Source organism: Apodemus sylvaticus, chromosome 9 (assembly GCF_947179515.1).
Source record: "Apodemus sylvaticus chromosome 9, mApoSyl1.1, whole genome shotgun sequence".
In the NCBI taxonomy this organism is placed as follows: Eukaryota; Metazoa; Chordata; class Mammalia; order Rodentia; family Muridae; genus Apodemus; species Apodemus sylvaticus.
In genome coordinates, this window is record NC_067480.1 from 80,111,567 (window position 1) to 80,132,313 (window position 20,747).

At 49.2% G+C, this 20,747-nt stretch overlaps 1 protein-coding gene and 1 pseudogene across 18 annotated transcripts in view; one reads left to right on the top strand and one right to left on the bottom strand.

Annotated features, from left to right (window-relative positions):
* Positions 1-20,747, bottom strand: part of Trerf1 (transcriptional regulating factor 1) — a 223,217-nt gene that overhangs the window by 45,034 nt on the left and 157,436 nt on the right. The window lies entirely within an intron of this gene.
* Positions 790-1,105, top strand: LOC127692171 (60S ribosomal protein L36-like; annotated as a pseudogene).

Sequence of the window (20,747 nt, forward strand, 5' to 3'; positions counted from 1 at the left end):
AGCCAGGCACAGCCAGCTGTTTATATGCATGCTGGGGATTTGAACTCGATTCTTTGCGTTTGTGCAGCAGGTGAGCCACCTCCCAGCTTTCCCTGTTCCGTTACAGTTCTTCTGTCGTTTTCAAACTGGGCTGGGAATCTCTGGGAGTACAGGAGGGCTTTGCAGGCACAGCACACGCACTCCAGACTCTAAGCGGAAACAGTTCTCAGGTTCCCGAACACCTGCAGAAGTACTTTTCTAGAACAGGGGGATGAGACAGGTACACCTGGCCCTTTCCATCTGCTCTCCTCTTTTACAAAAAGGAAGGTAACTTCCCACCTGGTCCAGCGCAGATGTCAACTGGATTCATTATTTGCTTGTTGACTGATTGATTGTGCATGCGTGTGCGCACATATACATGTGAGTGTTCCAGTGTTCATATGCCACAGTGCATGTGGAAGTCAGAGGACAGCTCGTGAAAGTCAGCTCTCTTCTCCTGCCCGGTGGGTTCTGGGGCTCGAACCTGGATCACTGAGCTTGGCAGCAAGTTCCTGTCCCTGCTGAGGCATCTCATTGGCCGTCTTGTTTCTAATCCCAAAGAGCACCTCTTGTTCTTGTAGAAGCCCTGAGTTCACTTCCCAGCACCAAAGTCGGGACAGTCACATCCTCCTGTAACTCTGTCCCCAGGGGATCAGATGCCCTTTCCTAGCTTCTTAGGATACTTGAAGACATGAACACACAGACCAAAAATAAAACTTAAAAAAAAACCAAACAGCTTCCTGCCCCAGCTGTCATTAGAGAGCAGCAGCCATGGCCCTGCGCTACCCCATGGCCGAGGGCCTCGACAAGGGCCACAAGGTGACAAAGGACACCAGCAAGCAGAGACACAGCTGGCGCCGCGGCCGCCTCACCAAGCACACCAAGTTTGTGCGGGACACAATCTGGGAGGTGTACGGCTTTGCACCCTACAAGCAGCGCACCATGAAGTTGCTCAAGGTGTCCAAGGACAAGAGTGCACTAGTTCATCAAGAAGAGGGCGGGCATGCACATCTGGACCAAGAGAAAGTGGGAGGAGCTGAGCAACGTCCTGGCAGCCATGGGGAAGGCGGCAGCCAAGAAGGACTGATGAACCCTCCCCCAATAAAAGATCGTTCCTAAAAACAGCAAACAAACAAACAAACCCCAAAGAAATTCTACAGCGGTACAATGTTGTCTTCCAACACTGATACCCATGCCACGGCATACACAGCCATTCCTAAACATCATACAAGAATAGAGAAAGGAAATGTAAATGGAAGTTCTAATATAAATAATCAAATGCAAATTTTGGGTGGTGGATCATGATGTGATTTTCGGTGTAGCATTCAGAAGCCGACGGAAGAACGGAGTGATGTTGCTTTAAGAAGTATTTAGCAGAGTAGTGCAGTGATCATAGGCACAAGGACAGTGGGGCTGGATGCCTGGCTCCACGCACCCGGAACACCAGTGAGGACTTGTTGTTTTAAAGATTTGATCACTCGTTTTTAAATGTGTGTGCACGCGCGCGCGCATGCGCGCGCGCGCGTGTGTGTGTGTATGTGTGTGTGTGCACTGTGCGAGTGCATATGCATCCTGCGTGGGCCGTGCCTGCCGAGGTCATAGAGCACTGGGTCCCGTGGAGCAGGAGACACAGATGTGTTTGCACCATCTATGTAGGTGCTGGGAACCGAACCCGGGTCCCCTGGAAGACCAGCAAACGCTCTCGATCACGGAACCATCTCTCCGGCTCCTAGGTTTTCCTGGTTTTTATTATTTAGTTTTTTTAAAGATAAAACTCCGTGCTCTTCCTATCAAGTATGAACAATGGTTTTCGGTGCTATGTCTGGATAGATGGAAAATGCTGGTTCTGCTCATATACTAGCAATAAATAATCTTCTTAGATTATTTTAATTACTTCTTTATATGTGCACGTGTGTTTATGTAATATGAATGTGGGTGTTTATGGAGGTCAGAAGGTGTCAGACCCTTGGATGTTATCATTCCCTGACCACGGGTGCTGGGAACTGAGTTAATTTTTCTGGAAGAGCAGAAACTGCTTTTAACCAGTGAGCTGTCTCTCCACAGTTTCATGTAGCTCAGGCTGGCCTTGAGTTTGTTGTGTAACTGAGGATTACTTGTAGCCTCTGACTCTCTTGATTCTACCTCCTAAGTGTTGGGATCACAGGAGTGGGGACCCCAGCTTTATACAGTATTGGGGATCAAACCCAGGGCCTGATGCAGGCAAGGCAAATTACAGACTGAGGAACATGCCAGCCCCCAGTGAGAAGTTTATTTTTAAAAAGTCATTCAGTACCACTGTCCTGAGGTACATTTTCAATATAATTTTACTTTTTTCTGTTTATTATTTACTTGTGGTCTGATCAATTGTGCACTATTAAAAATTATAACTCAAACCAGAAGAAAGTTTAACACAGATTCATGATTCAGAAGCTGGAAAATGTTAACTTTATATAAAACTGTTACAGACAAACAGGATGGGGACTCAAACGAAAAAGCTTTAAACCTAAAAATATATTACACATAGAATTCCTAGGGGAAGTGAAATATAAAGTTTCAAAGAATAACAGAAGACACAGTATGTGTGTCTCTGTGTGTTGCGTTACTCTGAGTGTGTATGAGTGAGTGTGTGTGTGTGTGTGTGAAATGAGTAATGGGTGATGTCATAGTTTTCTTAAATATCAATATTTATAATATCCTGGAGATCACATTGGCAAACATGATAAAAACCATAGATGTAAACTTGAACATGAGCTAGGGGGTGAAGAATTTTGCAAAAGCTAGGTTGGGCGTGGTGACACATGCTGGTAATTCCAACACTCAGAGCCAGGGGGATCCCGAGGGACGAAGGCCATTCTGGGCTACATCAGATCCTGTCTCAAAAAACTGAAGACAAAGGAGTTTTACAAACATTTTAGGGAGGATGTTTTTTATAAGCAGAAACATCTGGAGTTGACCCTGAATTTGAGGTGGTATGGAAAGTGAGGGGCCATCCCTGACGACTTCTCAGAAGTTGCACAAGGGTGCTGGGAACAGGGGTGATATGTTCCAGAAGCAGCATCCCTCACTACTCAAAAGATGGCCCACGCCATAGAGGAGCTGGCTAGGAGTTGACAGCCAGCGCCTCTTGCCCACTCCCACTGCAATGGTTAGTTCTGTCAACTTGACACAACCTAGAGTTTCTTGGGAAGAGCGTGTCAGTGAGGCACTGTCTACACTGGGTTGGCTGTGGGCATCTCTAGAGATTAACCTTAATTAATTGTTGTGGGAGGCCCAGCCCACTGTGGGCAGCACCATTCCTTAGGCCGGGGCTCCTGAACTACATAAGCATAGAGAAATCAAGTGCAACACAGTCATGCCAGCACAAGAAAACATTTATACATCCGTTTCTTTCTGCTTGACCGTGGATGTGATGTGACCAGCTACCTCAAGCTCCTGCTGCTGCGACGTACCCACAGTCATGAACTACAGTCTGGAATTGTGAACTACGATGAGTTCCTTTGTCTCAAAGTTGCTCAATTATTTTTCCTTTATTTTCATTTTATGTGTATTTTATGCTTTCTCTACATGCATGTCTGAGCACCATGTGTGTGGTACCTGTGGAGGCCAGAAGATGGCAGTGGATCCCTTGGGCCTGGAATTACAGACAGATGGTTGTGAGCGGTGAAATGGATGCTGGGAATCAAACCCAGGTCCTTTAGAAGGGCAGCTGATGTTCTTAGTCTCTGAGCCATCTCTCCAGGACCAATGTCTTGTTTATTGTCAGGGTATTTTTATCCCAGTGGCAGAAATGAAGCAGGAACATGTCTCAAAACAGAAATTGCTTTTTATCAGGGGATGCAGCTCTGACTAGGGGCTGACATGCATCAATCAGAAAGCACTGGCCTAGCTGCATTCAGGCGAGGCCCTGAGAACCAGCCCCTGCAATATTCTGCCCTTCAGAGCCTGGCGTCCCAGTCTGAGGAGACGCTCTGTCTTTCCCTCTAGCTCTCCCAGAGAAGTTCTACCTGCCCAATTCACAGGGGCTGAGCCCCTGGGCAGCTGCCTACCTTAGCCTACCACTGCCACGTTCCAGCTAACTCAACCCCATCTGTTACAGATTGGCCAGTCTTTCAAGGATCCTGATGTCCTACAACAGGGCCTTGGCACATGTGTCAGCCAGGAAGTGGCACTATTTGGAGGTGAGGCTTTGTTGGAGTAGGTGTGTCACTGTGGGCGTGGGCTTTAAGACCCTCATCCTAGCTGCCTGGAAGCCAGTATTCTGCTAGCAGCCTTCAGATGAAGATGTAGAACTCTCAGCTCCTCCTGCTCCATGCCTGCCTGGATGCTGCCATGTTCCCGCCTTGATGATAATGGACTGAACCTCTGAACCTGCAAGCCAGCTCCAATTAAATGTAGTCCCTATAAGACTTGCCTTGCTCATGGTGTCCGTTCACAGCAGTAAAGCCCTGACTACGACAGGCCCCATAGGAAGAGCTATCTCCCTCTCTCCCCAGCCCGTCTCCAACATGCTGATGCACCAGGTCACTTTCAGTCCTGAATTCAGACTACACATTCCTAGGGAGTCCAGCCTGACTCCAGCCCCAGGTCTACCTAAGGTTCTATTATTTCTTAACAAAATTAATCATCAAAGCGTCTGTATTTCTGTGTGTTCCCATGGAGGCCAGCAGAGGATGCTGCTTGCCCTGGAGCTGGACTTACGACTGAGCTGCTCAGAGTGCTGGGTACTAGACTCTGGTCTTCTGGAAGAACAGCAAGCACTGCTAATGACCGAACCAATCCGCAGCCCTTAATTCTGTGATGACAGAATTAAGTCATAAAACTGTATTCCTTCACACTGCGCCCTTTCCTTAACCAATCTCTACACGTCACAGCTTCCCCTAACTACTCTGCTCTTGTTGTTGGTTTTGTTTTGTTTTGTTTTTTTGAGACAAGGTCTCATGTGACCCAGGTTGGCCTTGAACTCATTATGTAGCCCATAATATCCTCGAGCTTCCAACCCTGGTGCCACCATGACTGGTTTATGCAGTGCTGTGGAATCGAACCCAGCACTTCACATATATAAGAAAAGGGGTCTGAGCCACACCCCCAGCCCTCTTAACACTCCCTTTAAACGAACATTTATTTGGTGTTGAAAAGATGGCTCAATGGTCAAGAGGGGTACCTCTTGCAAAAGACCCATGGCCTGCTCTCAGTGCTCGCAGTAGGCGGCTCCCAATCCCCTGTAACTACGGCCCCAGTGGCATCAGATGCCTCTGGCTTCCACAGCACCTGCATTCATCATGCCCACATATCCATACATAGATACACACATAATTAAAAATAAAATTTTAATTTATGGTATGTGATATGTGCTCTGTGTGTGTGTGTGTGTGTGTGTGTATTGTGACGATGTCACAGTGTCCATGTGGAGATTGGAGGACAACTTTGCGGAAGTGTTTCTTCCACCTTTGTGAGTACTCGGGGGATAGAACTCAAGGCACCAGGCTTTTACCGCAGGCCCTTTACCCTAAGCACCATCTCTGCCACCCCTAAACACTTTCTTAATTCCATGCCCATTTCTCTGTTTTCACCCCTGTCATCCCTGGGTAAGACACAGTATCTGTCTCAGGACTATTCCAGCAGCCTGCAACTTGCCTGTGGACCCCTGAACTCCCTGCCCCCAATCCATTCTAGTTTGTCATCTAGATTGCAGCAGAATTGCTGGGCAGTGGTGGCACATGCCTTTAATCCCAACACTTGGGGAGGCAGAGGCAAAGGCAGAGGCAGGCAGATTTCTGAGTTCGAGGCCAGCCTGGTCTACAGAGTGAGTTCCAGGACAGCCAGGGCTACACAGAGAAACGCTGTCTGGAAAAAAAAAAAAAAGAAAAGAAAAGAAAAAGAAAAAGAAAAAATGTAACCAATCCATCTCTCCATTCCAGCAACATAAACGATACCTTTATGCTCCTAGTTAAAAACCACAGTTGCTAACAAGACCTCCAGGCTTTATCTGCAGTCCCACACTATTTCCACAGGGCCTTTGCACACACTATTTCTCACGACTAGAAAATTCTTCTCTCTCCTCTTTTCCTAGCCTAGTCTTTGTTATCCCTGAAATCTTAGCTCAGCCTAAACATTTCTAAGAAAGCTAGCCCCACTCCACCTCCATAGTCTACATCAGACCGTTTCTTGTTTATCCACAGAAAACCATCCTCCTGTTTAAAAACTGTGCGGAAGAGAAACCATGTAGCAATGACCGGCTTCCCAGAGTTAAGACAGGAGAGGTCAGAGCAGAAGTTACAATAGACAAATCTCTCTGTGGACAATAGGACTTAATGGGAAGGGGACCCAGAAGAATGTTCCAGAGAACATACATCATGAACGAAGCCATGTAACCAGGTGAGGGGTCCATACTAGGACACCACATCCTCACCAGGAACTCTCCCAGTAGGGTAGGTGGGATGGCTCAGAGGGTAAAGGGGCTTGCGACCAAGCCTGCCAACCTGAGTTCAATCCTTGGACTCAGCATGGTAGAATGCATGGACGGACTCTCCAAACTGTGTTCTGTCAGACTCCCACAGGAGCATCCATGCACAAGCATGTCAATAAATAAAATGTAATTTAGAAAAAGAAAGAGAGGGCTGGAGAGATGGTGCAGTGGTTAAGAGTACTGACTGCTCTTCCAGAGGCCCTGAGTTCAATTTCCAGCAACCACATGGTGGCTTGCAACCATCTGTAATGGGATCCAATGCCCTCTTCTAGTGTGCACAAAGAGAGCGGTCATATACATAACATAAATAAATAAATAAATCTTTTTTAAAAAAAGGAGAAACTGGTGGGTGGTTAAGGGCACTGTTTTTACACAGGACCGGGGTTCTGTTCATAGCATCCATGTGGTGGCACACACCTGTCTGTCTGCAACCCAAGTTCCAGGGGATCCAGCATCCTTGTCTAGCCTCTTGGGGAACCAGGCACACAGATAGTGCACATACATACATGCAGGTAGCCGCCCGCTCACGTGTCACCCACCACACATCTTGAATGGGATGAAGGCAACATCTTGTCACTCCTGTGGTGGTGTGAAGTCCTACCTGGGTGCTGGGGACAGAGAAGGATGGCTCTGCATTCTGAGCTTGAGGAAGTGAATCTCTGTCCCTTCGTATATCTAGAGCAGGCCTGTAGCTTGTTCATGAGCACGGGCCCTGGGTAGACCTCTAGTGAGCTCTCAGCTCCCAGGATGCTAGCAACATCAGTGCCAGTTGTGCTCTCCCTACACACAGACCCAAAGCTCAGAAGCTTTGAGCAGGCCCTAGCTGTCTATATATCCTTTTTGTTGTCAGAGTATCAGGTAGCTTAAGGTGGTCTCAAACTTGCTATGTAACTAAGTATCTTGAAAACTCTTTCGTGGTTTGACTATGCTTGGCCCATAGGAAGTGGTATTGTGAGGAGGTGTGGCTTTGTTGGAGGAAGTGTTATGATGGGGGTGGGCTTTGGAGGGCCCCTCCCATGCTTAGCTTCCACCCACAGTGGAAGAGAGCCTCCTCCTAGTTGCCTGAGGACACCAGCCTTCTCCAGGTTGTCTTCTGAACAAGATGTAGAACTCTCAGTTCTTTCTGTGCTATACCTGGGTGGACGCTGCCATGTCTCCCACCTTGATGATAATGGACTGAAATCTTTCCTGTAAGCCAGCTCCAGTTAAATGCTGTCCTTTATAAAGTTGCCTTGGGCACGGTGTCTGTTCACAGCAATGAAACCTCCGAAAATGGAAAGTTAAGACAAACGCCTTATCCTTTGTCTTCCATGGTGGCTGCCAGTCTGTGTCCTACTGAGCTTTCCCAGGCGTCCGTCTCCTGTATGCTCAACCTGAAGGTCACACCCAGTCATAGGGATCATCTAGTTTCCCCATAATACAGCTGGAGAAACCAAGACCCAGACATGTGTCTTCTGAGACTGGAACGGCACCTGGATCACAGCTACCTTGAGCCAGTTGCTCAACTAAGAGAGGACAACGACTTCCCCACACAACACAAGGAGGCCATGGCTACACCACATGCCAGTCACTTTGCATATAATTTGTGTATTTGTCTGAATGTCTACTCAAAACTCAAAGGCTAAAAGCTACAGACAGGTTAAAAAAAAATCCCAAAGGAATACGTGAAAATAGAGTGAAAAACCAGGGCAAAAATTCAGAAAGAGAGAGTTTATGAGGAGCCACTCCTGCCTGACCCCAGCCGCCTGCACCCTTCCTGGAGCAAGCAGGCTCTTACACGTCCCGAGGACAGCTGTCCAGAGCCCCACTAACACAAGTGGCAGCATGTTAGAACCCCAGTCAGCATCTTGCCAAACTGTCTGCCGCTCTACACACACATATCACCGAAAAACCCGGAAGCCATTTATCACACTGGCTCGTCAATCTGCAGAGCTGTTGACATGCTGAGGATGGAGGGTGTTACCTTATTCTTTTTCTTGTTTAATTACTCTTAATGTTGTTGTCTGTATTGCTTTTGTTGCCTTATTATTTTTCTAATGGGGTAACAGCTTTGACCATGGTGTGCATAGCCTCCTGGGTAATTGGCATCAGAAGTGTTTTGAACACACCAGAGATATCACTGCCTTTACATTTGTTCACTCAGTTCCCTACTAGAAATGAGACTCAGGTACTCAGAATGAGTCAAATAAATAAAAAGGCCACTAAGAACTCAGCTCCGCCTCCACACTCCCCTACAAGGGAGGGGTGTGTGAGCCTGTCTTTCCTGCCACAGGACTCTGGGACAGACAACCCATGGCTCCTGTGCCCGTCACCAAGAGACATTGTGTGTCCCTGGGATTGGGTCCTCACACATGCTCAGTGTACATGTTCAGAACGGAAATACTGAGCCAGGCAAATGACGCCCATGGTGGGTCGATTCACTCCCAGGTCTGGCCTCTGACATGGGCTGAGAAACACGCCTTCTGTTTCCTGATGGGTCTAGGGCTCCAACACAGTGGATCCATGGAGTGGTATAGATCAGAGCAAGGCTCTGCAGGGGCCTCGTAGGAGCTGGCACACTTACACAGAGAGGACCAGTTACTAAGCACTGTTGTCTGGGTACTGTGCGGTCTGTTATAATTGCTGACCATCGTGAAAGCGGCTGTAGGTTGGGTGTCAGCATGCTCTAACAGCTAAGTCAAGGCTCCTGGTCGCATGAGGCTTACACTTACGGGAGCTGGAACTGGAATCCCCTCTAATTTCCTTATGGCAAGGAAAAATTTTATTGAGACAGGGTTTTTTTTGTTGTTGTTGTTTTTTTTTTGTTTTTTTTTTTTGTTTTTTTTGAGACGGGTTCTCTGTGTAGCCCTGGTTGTCCTGGAACTCACTCTGTAGACCAGGCTGTCCTCGAACTCAGAAATCAGCCTGCCTCTGCCTCCCAAGTGCTGGGACTACAGGCGTGCACCACTATGCCCGGCTCGAGATAGGATCTTAATATGCAGCCCTGGCTCCCCTCAAACTTGAGACACAGACCAGGTTGGCCTCGAACTCACAGAGATTTGCTTGCATCTGCCTCCTGAGTGCTGGGACTAAAGTTATGCTAGGCAGCTTATTTTGTTTAAGTCAGGAACCGTAGCAGAAATTGATCTCAAACATCACTTCCTGAACCCTGTGATTACAGCACCATGCCACATTTATGTGGCACTGACCTTGGAAGCCAAGGTTTGGTGCACACCAGACAAACACCTCACCAACTGAGACACAGCTCTAGCTATCTATTCCCCTTTTCAAACTTTCTTCTTATACGTTTTCTTCTATTAAAAAGTCTCCTTATGGGGCTGAAGAGATGATTTAGTGGGTAGAAGGGTGTGGCTGTACAGCGATGAGGACTTGAGTTCGGATCCCAGCACCCATGTAAAAGGCTGGTGTGGCTACCGTGTAATGCCATGTATAGAGGTGGAGAAAGGAGACCGTGTTGGCTTGCCAGTGATGCGCCAGGCTCAGGGAGAGACCCTGTCTCAAAGGAATAAAGTGGAGAGACATAGAGCAGGATGTGTAGTGTTGTTCTCTGGCTGCCACATTCACACACACATACACACACAGACACGCCACATGCAAGTATACACACATATATACATATTACATACACATGCACACACACATACACACATACACACACACCCCTCCTTAGCTAACTGACTGCACAGGAATAGCTATGGCGATCCCAGCCACGGTCTGGCCCTCCACTCCAGTATTAAAGTACTCCCTGACCCTCTAGTTTGGGGCACCAGGAGATGGGGGTACAATCCGTAAGGAGGACATTTGTCTTGGGGGCAGCATTTGAATCAGAGAGACAGACAGGCACAAGTAGGGAGGAAGCTGACTTTGGCTGAGGTCTCTGTAGAACTTGTTTGCTAATAATTCAAAAGGGCTAACTCCTGATCCTGCCAAACCACCACCTATTGTTTGAGGAAGAAAATCCTGCAGGCCTTTCCTTGTTCCAGCCAGGGCCACCGTTTAGAGACTTTATACAGTTCCCCAAAGGCATTGGCTTATGCTTTAGGCAAATCTTCCTGCTGGCTTTCAAGGATGCTTAACTCAGATCCCTCTGGGATCCCTCCCCCCACCCCCTTCAGGAGGCAGCAGCTCCAGTGTGGGCTCCTGCTCCCCCTTTGAGCAGTGGATGTCACTGCCCTAAATGCTTTCTGATTAGTCTCCTAAATAGTGCCGGAGGGCATTTTACAATCCAGTAACCCGATTACCAAGATGCTCTGCCAACAATGGTGGTTAGTGTCTAAATCTTCCCAGCCCATGAAAATCTGGCACAAGTGTCTTCCTTCCTGACCCTGCTCTTCCCCTCCCAGGGTTTGAGGATAACTCTCCGCTACTGGAGGATTTTCTAGTGGTTCCAAGGGACACTAATTTCTCTACCCTCTAGTGCAGTGACATTACTGCACCTCTGAAGTCCCAGGAACCAACTAGGAGCCTGACCCTCAGTCTGGGAACGTGCAAAGCAGACAGAGTGGGTGCTGCCCCCTGGCTCTTTTTGAGTGTGGAGAGTCCTGGTCCTCACTGTCAAAGCAATGTTTCCTCTGGTCTAGGGATAGCTCCTTACCAGGGTGGTTGAACTTGCTAACTGAAATGAAGTATGTCTATAATCCTCGTACTTGGGAGTCAAAGGCACGGGGGCCAAGGGTTTAAGGCCATCCTTGGCTATACATTGGGTTCAAGGCTAGCCAAGAGGAAACAAACTCTTATCAAATTTAAAATCAGTAGGTTAAAGAGATCATCAGTGGGGGAAGTGCTTACTGTACAAATATGAGGGCCTGAGTTGGGATCCCCTAGCACCCACATAAAATTTCTCTACGGCGGGGCAGGTCTGCAACCTCAATGCTGAGGTGGGGGTTACAGAGAGCCGAGTCTCCCTGGGGCTTACTGACAAGCTAGTCTAGTTGAAACAGTCAGATTCAGGCTCAATGGGAGATCCTGTCTCAAAAATATACTTGGAGCCACAGACACCCAAGGCTAGACCCTGACTTCCGTGTGCTCACAAGTCACACACTTCTGCCCTTGGTCAGTATCAGGTAGGCTGATTAGGGCCACGGGCATGGAGTGGATGTGAAGTTACTCAAGGGGCACTGAGGTAGAGTGCAGAGCTCTCTGGTCTTGGTTCCACAGACTCTCTGACCCTGTGTGTTCTCTCTGGACAGCAACCACTATTCCTACCTATAGTTTCTACAAATAATTGACGTAAAAGTTTCTTTCTTAGAAGGAGCGCAAATCAAATCCACATTGACCCATGGAAACTGAAGTCCACGTTCTACGGGCAGTTGGTGTTTGCAGTTGCAGCGTGAACCTGACAGCTGTTTAGGGAGCGAGGGCACAGAACTCACAGGCGATGCTTTGTTTCAGGAGTGAACAGGTCTCGTGAGGCTCACGGTCCAATGGGCTGGAGACCGGATGGTTTGGAGGCTGACACCTTCTCTACTCTTCCTGTTGTTTCACACGAAGCCATCTAGGACCCAGTGTGCAAACACCTTGCTATGACAGATGTGCCTTTGACCCTGCAGTCTGAAGGTTGGGATGCTTACGAAAGCCCTCAGCAACGTAGACAAGGAGAATGTGCCCCACACAGGAAGAGCCTCCCTGGCAATCCTGACCTTCCAGGGTAGAGGCCACAGTCTAGGTCCCTCTAATCTCCTGGGAGAGTAAAGTTATTCTAGCCAGGGCTGAGAGGTGGGGGTGGGGCGGGGCAGTGGGTAGGTCCTTGTCCGTAGGAACTCAGGTGGGATCTCTGGAGGGAAGCGTGGTGTGGAGCCAGGGCTCTCAGGAAATAGCTACTATTGTCCTTAAGGCACAAGACCTTCTGAATCAGCCCTGGGCCTGCAGCCAGAACGACGATCCCCACCCCAGGGGCGGCCATGTGCAGGGCAGGGTGGAAAGAAGAGAGGTGACACCCACCTAGCTGTTCCGCCAGGCCTCAGGCACTGGAGGATTAAGATGGAGGGGAAGTGGCGAGGATGTGGAGAAAGAGGAACGCTCCTCCACTGCTGGTGGGATTGCAAGCTGGTACAACCACTCTGGAAATCAGTCTGGCGGTTCCTCAGAAAACTGGGCATGGTACTACCTGAGGACCCAGCTAGACCACTCCTGGGCATATACCCAGAAGATGCTCTTACATGTAATAAGGACACATGCTCTACTATGTCCATAGCAGCCTTATTTACAATAGCCAGAAGCTGGAAACAACCCAGATGTCCCTCAGCAGAGGAATGGATGTACAAAATGTGGTATATTTACACAATGGAATATTAGTCAGCCATTAAAAACGATGAATTCATGAAATTCTTAGGCAAATGGATGGAACTAGAAAATATCACCCTGAGAGATGTAACCCAATCACAAGGGAACACACACGGTATACACTTACTGATAAGTAGATATTAGCCCAAAAGCTCAGAATACCCAAGATACAATTCATAGATCATATGAAGCCCAAGAAGAAGAAGACCAAAGTGTGGGTGCTTCAGTTCTTCTGAGAAGAGGAACAAAATACTCTCAGGAGGAAATATGGAGACAAAGGGTGGAGCAGAGACTGAAGGAAAGGACATCCAGAGACTGCCCCACTTGGGGATCCATCCTATATACAGACACCAAACCCGGACATTATTGTGGATGCAGGGAAGTGTTTGCTGATGGAAGTCTGACATGGCTGTTTCCTGAGAGGCTCTGCCAGTGCTCGACAAAGACAGAGGCAGAAGCTCACAGCCAACCATTGGACTGATCTCAGGGGTCCCCAATGGAGGAGTTGGAGAAGGGACTGAAGGAGCTGAGGGGGTTTGCAGCCCCACGGAGGTAGCAACAGTGTCAACAGGCCAGACACTCCCGGGACTGGGCCACCAACCAAAGAATATACATGGAGGGACCCATGGTGCTGGCTGCATACGTGGCAGAGGATGGCCTTGTTGGACAACAGTGGGAGGAGAGGCCCTTGGGCCTGAGGGTATCTGATGCCCCAGTGTAGGGGAATGCCAGGGCGGGAGGATGGGAGTGGGTGGGTGGGTAGGTGGGAGGGAGAACACTCTCATAGAGGGTAGCGGGGATGGGATAGGGGGTTTCTGAAGGGGAGACCTGGAATGGGGAAAATATTTGAAATGTAAATAAAGAAAATATCCAATCAAAGAAAGGAAGGAAGGAAGGAAGGAAGGAAGGAAGGAAGAAAGAAAGAAAGAAAGAAAGAAAGAAAGAAAGAAAGAAAGAAAGAAAGAAAGAAAAGAAAAGAATCCATTTTAAATTGAAAAAAAAAAGACGGAGGGGAAGGTTCAGGGGATGCGGTCCATTTACAGTCTCAGAGTGAACTATTAAGCTAAGAAAACACAAGTTAAGTTCCCAATGGCTCCATTTCTGTGATGTAAGTCCCACACCAGACATCCTGGAGAGTGACTCAAGAAGTTAAGGAAGCTTTAGAAGGTCAGAGCTTGGGGGTCCTTCTAGAGGAAGCTGGGTGGTCCCACAGCCCAGCTTCCTCTGCAGGGGCCCATAGAGAAGGATGCAGCTGTCACCATCACTGTGCAAGCCACATACCCAAGGAGAGTGTGTGTCCCAGGATTTTGGGTACTCTGTTGGAGTTAGGACCTTGATGGAGCTGGACACAAGGCCCCAGAGCTCAGAACGAAGCTTGGAGATTTGACTCAGTTACCCAGTTGCCCCTGGTGACCTCGGTGACCTCTCCTTTGTCCTTCCTTGTGGTAGCGGAGGCCCTGCAAATCCAGTCAAGGAGAGAAGTCTCACGAGGGGCAACACACTGTGCAGGGTCTCAAGGCCCCTGCCAAGCTGCTAGGGTCGGAGGAGGACGCAGGGTGTAGAGAGATGAAGGAATGAATTGGGTGTGGGTGGGGCCAAGTCATGGGCCCAGTGAAAGACTGAGGCAGGAGGATCTTATTCTAAATGTGTTCCAAATCATAGAATGTCATGATTAAGAGAGACTGCAGGTTGCTGCTTACCAATTATAGTTTGAATGGGAAACGTCCTCCACAGGTTCACGTGGTCGGACACTTGGTGCCGGGCTGGGGGTGAGGTTTTGGGGAAGAATGGGACCTTTTAGGTAGAAGACCCAGCCCTTCCTAACCCTTCCAGCAGAACGGAAGCCGACAAGGAAGCCCCAGCGAGGTAAGTTCTGTGTGTGGGCAGCGGGAGGAGTCACAAGGCTGGTTGTCCGGATCTGTAGGGGAAGGGCCTCAGCAGTGTACAGGACAGCTCATTGCCCCTCCCTCTGGCAGTACTTCCTTTCACGCCTGAAATGCCCCCTTGAGCCTGTCTGGACCTGCTCAAGACAGCCATCCTGTCCATCCCTGCCCCGTTAGCTTCCGGTCCCAGTCTCTTGTCAAAAGTCGATCTCTTGCTGCTAGAGCACCAGAGGCTGAAGTGAGCGGCCCACTGAGAACAGCGATGGGTGGGGAGCCGGTGGGGTGTGAGGAAAAGACCTGAACCCTCAGTGGCTGTGGTGCAGGCTAGGCAAGCCGCCCCCCTCTTGGCGTGTGAAATGTGTCTATTTTTTAAACAATACTAGCTTTTAAGTTCCAGGGGAGCAAAACTGCATCGTTGTGCTCCTGTTTTGACATCTCTACCTCCCTGTCCCATACATCACAGGCTGGCTTGGCTCAAAGCTGACTCAGCCAATGTTTACGGAACACAGTGACCAAGTTTGTCCACCATATCCCCGTGCATGCAGCGGCTAAAGATCAGGAAGGATAAGACCCAAACGTATCGTCAGACAGCAGACACCCAGAATTTAGCTTAGGTTGCTGAGGGAGAGCCCTTGGTATCCTGGGGTATACTCAGTACCTTGTGGAGGTCAGTTGTGGGGGTGAGGGTGGGGGACAATCAGAAGGAGGGGTAATCAGAATAGCAAGAGAGTCACTAGTGTGCCCGTGAGCTGGACCCACTGGCAAGCGGGGACCTGAATGATATCTAACCTGTCCCGGACACTGACCCATAGCGGAGGCTGGACATGAGTTTAGCAAGTACGAGATCAGCTATGAGTTTTCTGTTCAGACTGCTGGGATTACAGGTGAGAACCAGCACACCTGGCTGTTTATCTAGTTCTGGCACAGGGTTGGGCTGTGTAGCCCAGGTTGGCCTTTGTAAGTAGATGTTATAGTTGGGTGGCGTGATTGCTCTGCTTGTGGGGTACCAGCAAGCTATGGAGAAAGCCTGTTGCCCTTCCATTATGCAGAGGCTGGTGAAGACAATACTGACTGTGCGCCGTGGTGCCCTGTCAGCTTCACGTGCTATGGAAAAGCTAGCGGGCTGACCGGTGCCACGTGACATGGGGAGGGCTTTTATTTTATAATACTGTCAAGGGCATGATAGAGGGACATGCAGAGAACCTGTCCGGACTTGGTGATGAAATGGGCCATGTGGGTGAGGGGAGGGGCCGGCAGCGGTTGGGCTCACATGGATGAAGCCTCAGAATCTCAGTACACTTTGATACCTGCGATGGGCTCCGTCTCAGAGGCAGGTGGACAGGAAGTATGAGGTCTTGAGAACAGGGTCAAAGGAAGGCAGGCCGAGAAGAGGTGACAGTGAGGTAAGATGCCTGCCGCCATCAGGCAGCTGAGCTCAACCCCGGGAAGCATTGTGCAGGGAGAATCAGCTCCTAAACACTGTCCTCTGACCTCCATCCCCCACAACACATGCATTAACTAAAAAGTATGCCCAGACCAGGTGTGGGGGTGCATACTTTTAATCTCAGCACTCGGGAGGAAGACCAGACAGATCTGTGGAGTTCAAGGCCAGCCTGGTCTACAGAGTGCCAGGACAGTCAGGCTTATACAGAGAAACACTAATGCTGCCTTGGGGGTGGGAGTGGGGGGGAGAGGGGAGGGGAAAGGGGAGGGGGAGAGGGAAGGGGAAGGGGAGGGGGGAGGAGGGGAGAGGGGGAAGGAGGAAGGGAGGGAGGGGGGAGAGAGAGAGAAGGAGAGGGAGAGAGAGAGAGAGAGAGAGAGAGAGAGAGAGAGAGAGAGAGAAGGAGAGGGAGAGAGAGAGAGAGAAGGAGAGGGAGAGAGAGAGAGTTTCCAATACTGGTCTAAGTGGCCCCACCTCCTCCCTCAGATTGGCACCCCATCTAATGAATGCCTCATTGGTTCTGTTCTGAAGGGTCAGCAGCAAACCTCTATCCACAGAGCTACCTCTGGAAGATGGCATCCCTTTGTGTACAATGGAAGCGGAGTCTATCCTCTGAGAGGCCGTTCACCCCCGGGCTTGTATGCCACAGGACATGAATGCTTCCACTGAGGCCCACCAGAGACCTCCTCAACCACCCTCGATGGTCCAAGCGTTCACGCCTGCGCACACGACGCCTCCCAACACGTCAGGATTTGTGGAAGTATATTGACAATACACCTGTCAGCTGTCAGCTTGACACGTCTAAATATTATGCTCCATTACCCAGAATGCCAGTTAAAAATTAAAGCAGTGGCGATGTGGGGCTGGAGAGATGGCTCTGTGGTTAAGACCACATAATGCTCTTCCAGAGGATCCGAGTTCTGTTCCTAGCGGCCGCATTAGACAGCTCACAACTACCTTTAACTCCAGCTCCAGGGGCTCTGTCACGCCCTCTCCCACCCTTTGTGGGCACTGGGGTCACATGCGCAAACCCACACTCAAGATACACACACACACACACACACACACACACACACACACACACACACACAATTGGTAATCCTATCCATAACAATAGGGAGAGGAAGAAAAAAGTGCGTGGTGAAACAAAATTAATTTTCCTTCTCTGCCCTTTGTTTCCCCATTAAAATATTTTGAACCCTAGAATAAAGAGCTCATAGCTGTTTCTTCTGTGGTCCCAGGGGACAGAGCTCAAGGTGGGGGACCTGGAGTGACAACTGTGGTGGTCTAAGCAGTGACCACAGGACTTATCTGATACCAGTGGAACTTGGTGAAGATAAGCCTTCCTGGGTCACAGCTCTATATAGCCTCTGACTGTGTGTGTGGAGTCTCCAAGAGGGACAGTGGGGACTTCTGTGAGAGGCACGCGGGTTCCATGGTTCACAGTAACATTCTAGAAAGTACCACACAAAACACAGACATACGTTACCTGTTGCCACTAGATCCTGCCAGTCAGAACTGCTCTACTTCAGAGATGGGAACTTAACACTCAGGGGTGACCTTCCAGTTTTTCTTGGTCTTTGTGTTTGGAGACAGAGCCTCCTGAGACCCAGGCTGGCCTCCCACCAGCTATCTAGCCAAGGATGACCTTGAACTCCTGATCCTCCCTCGTCCACTCTGACAAGGGGGTCTGAGCGCTTGTTACAGCCCCCAACCATGCTGCTTCCCATGGGACTCCTAACTCTATCAAGTGCTGGGATGCCAAGCGTGCGCCATCACATCTGGTAAGTGCCCAGTAAGGAACCAAGCCACGACCCTAGCCCAGGGCAAGAGCTTCCTAAGGTTACCGCATGGCCATCAAACAGCCATTTCCCTCCAACGCTCTGTTGCTAAAGAATGGGGCTTCCACAATTATTCTGCAGGGAGCATTGCTGAGCACTGCAGATGTGAGGAGTTTGAGGCTACTTCCCTATTGCTGGATTCTCGGAGATCTCAGCTCTGATCTCTGAAGGGTCAGCAGGAGCTGGTTTACACTGATGTACAGAGATGTCTCGGGATCTGGCTGTCAGCCCCAAGACAGACACTCCAGCATGCGGGTGTAAATTTGGACGTGGGAGAGAGAATATGGCGTTATTTTCAGCTTCCTGAGCTGGTCAAGGATGGGAGTCTGGTTCTGCATACCCAGATCTGGTACCTCCCCACGAGATATAACTTCAGGGAAGCTGACTCCCTCTTCTGGCCACCCGATGGCACTGTATGCACATAAACTCACATATGTAAAAACTGAGAGGGAACATGGTGAACTTTCCACCAAAAAAGATTGAATGAGTCAGTGAGTGAATGCTACTTAAAGGGCTAAAAGTCCTTCATCTCGAACATCTCACCATAGGCTGAGAACTCTCCTCACGAAGTCAGCATCTGGAGTCAGAAGGTCAGGGTTTTTGGTTTTTTTCCCTCCCCTCTAAAGATTTATTTATTTCATGTATGTGAGTACACTGTCACTGTTCTCAGACACATCAGAAGAGGGCATCAGATGCCATTATGGATGGTTGTAAGCCACCATGTTGTTGCTGGGATTTGAACTTCTAGAAGAGCAGCCAGAGCTCTAACCACTGAGACATCCCTCCAGCCCGAGGTCAGGGTTTGAATCCCACTTTATTCTAACCAGTGAAGAAGCTCTTCAGGCCCAGACTGCTTGCCTTGGGGCTGTTTTTCCTTAGGCTCCACCCACTTTGTTTTTTGAGACCCGAGCTAACTGATTTGCCCAGGATATCCCCCAGGGAATCTCTCACCTCTGCTTTACCAGCACAGGAATATAAGCCACAATGTCTGGCCTTTTACTTGAGTGCTGGGTCTTGAACTCCCGTCCTCACCCTTACATGACCAACACTTTACCGACTGAGCATCTCCTCAGCCTCAGAGCCTCCATTTTGACAGTTTTCTTCTCCCCTCCTGAAAGATTTATTTCTATTTTACATTCACAAGTGTTTGCTTGCACCACACATGGGCCTGGAGCCTTTGGAGACTGGGAGAGGGTATTAGATCTTTCGAAACTGCAAATTCAGGTTTGTGTGAGCCCCTGAGTGGGTGATGAGAACTTTAGCCCGGGGTCCTGCATGAGCAGGCAGGGTTCTTTACTGCTGAGCTACTGCGCTCAATTCTGGCATCTGAGGAGAGGAACAGAGATGGCTACCCTCCCGGTGCTTTTGAAGATTCAATGCAACTGCAGGCCATGCTCTCCTGCGGGTGGGTACAGTGTTGGACAGGTGAGGTTTCTGGTGTTTAGTTCTAGCATGGCTACAGTTCAGACTGGGCCCAGTGACTCAGCCATGACTAGCTGGGTTTGGTTATTTGTCTCCTGGGTAACCTTCAGCTGTCCCTGTTTCGATTAGCAGAATGACTGGATTTAAGAGGAAAGAGAGAAGCCTCAGCAGCCTGGGGTCCTCTTCCAGGAAGAACCAAGGACCCTGCTTACTCTGTCCCCAGGCACCAAGGCTAAAGGATAAAGCTGCAAAACACCAAGGTGAGACGGCTCAGTTGCCCCTGCCAGGCAGAGCAGCCACCAACAGGTAGAAAACTCACACCATCACTTGGTTTTGTAGGCAGCTTCCCGGGGTTCGTTCTGACACGTGTGTGCATGTGTGTGTGAGGATCTGAATGTGGCTATGGGCCAGGCCAGACTCTCTACCCTGGTATTAGTGGTAACATAGGTGTGTCAGAACCCAGGCCAGATGCTGTTTAGGCCACGCCCATCTACAGCTGCACCTAACTGTGTCCAGGCCCCAGGCCACCAGACTCCAGGCTTCCAGGGGGTTACTGGTGACACATCCATAGGATGTGACTAAGAGGGTACCCCTCCCCCATTTCCCTACATCCTCCAGGTCACATATTCCTCCTGTGATGGGCAGGTGGCTCCTTCCCCTTCACCCAGTACCATGGACCCCAAGACTGCCTGACTCCAGGGTTCAACTCCAAACCTGAGACTTTTCAAGATGGGACTCTGCTAAGTGGGGTCCAGAAAAAGAAAAGTCACAGTGTCAGTGCCAGAAGACACATGGCAGTGTCTGCAATGTCTGTAGGATGCCAAGGAAGGAGGATTTCATATCCAAAGTCTCTCTGTACTACATAGTAGGATCATGTATATGTGTAGGATATGTGTATGATGTATATGTATATATCTATATCTACATATCTATATCTATATATCTCTCTATATATACATATATACACATATATGTATATATGTATGTATATTACAATGTGCTTTTCCAGAGGTCCAGGGTCCAATTCCAAGCACCTATATGGCAGCTTACAATCAACTATAGTTTCAAGGAATCTTTTTCCCTCTTCTGGCCTCCACGGTGCACTGCATAGTGTGCATAAACATACACGCAGACAGAACACTCATACACATAAAATTATTTTTAAAACTTAAAACAACAAAAAATATAATAATATCTATTAATGAGAAGCCTAAGAGCTTGCATCCAGGCACCTGGAGTAGTCTCAGCCCACCCATGGTCCCTGCCTGTCATTTCCTGTGTTGAGAAGGCCACCTTTCAGGAAGCTGTCAGCATGGTCACCGCTGCATTACCTTCGCTCCCACTGGATGCTGGGCTCTCTGAGGAACTAGGCATATGCTGTCTAGCCGGACTAC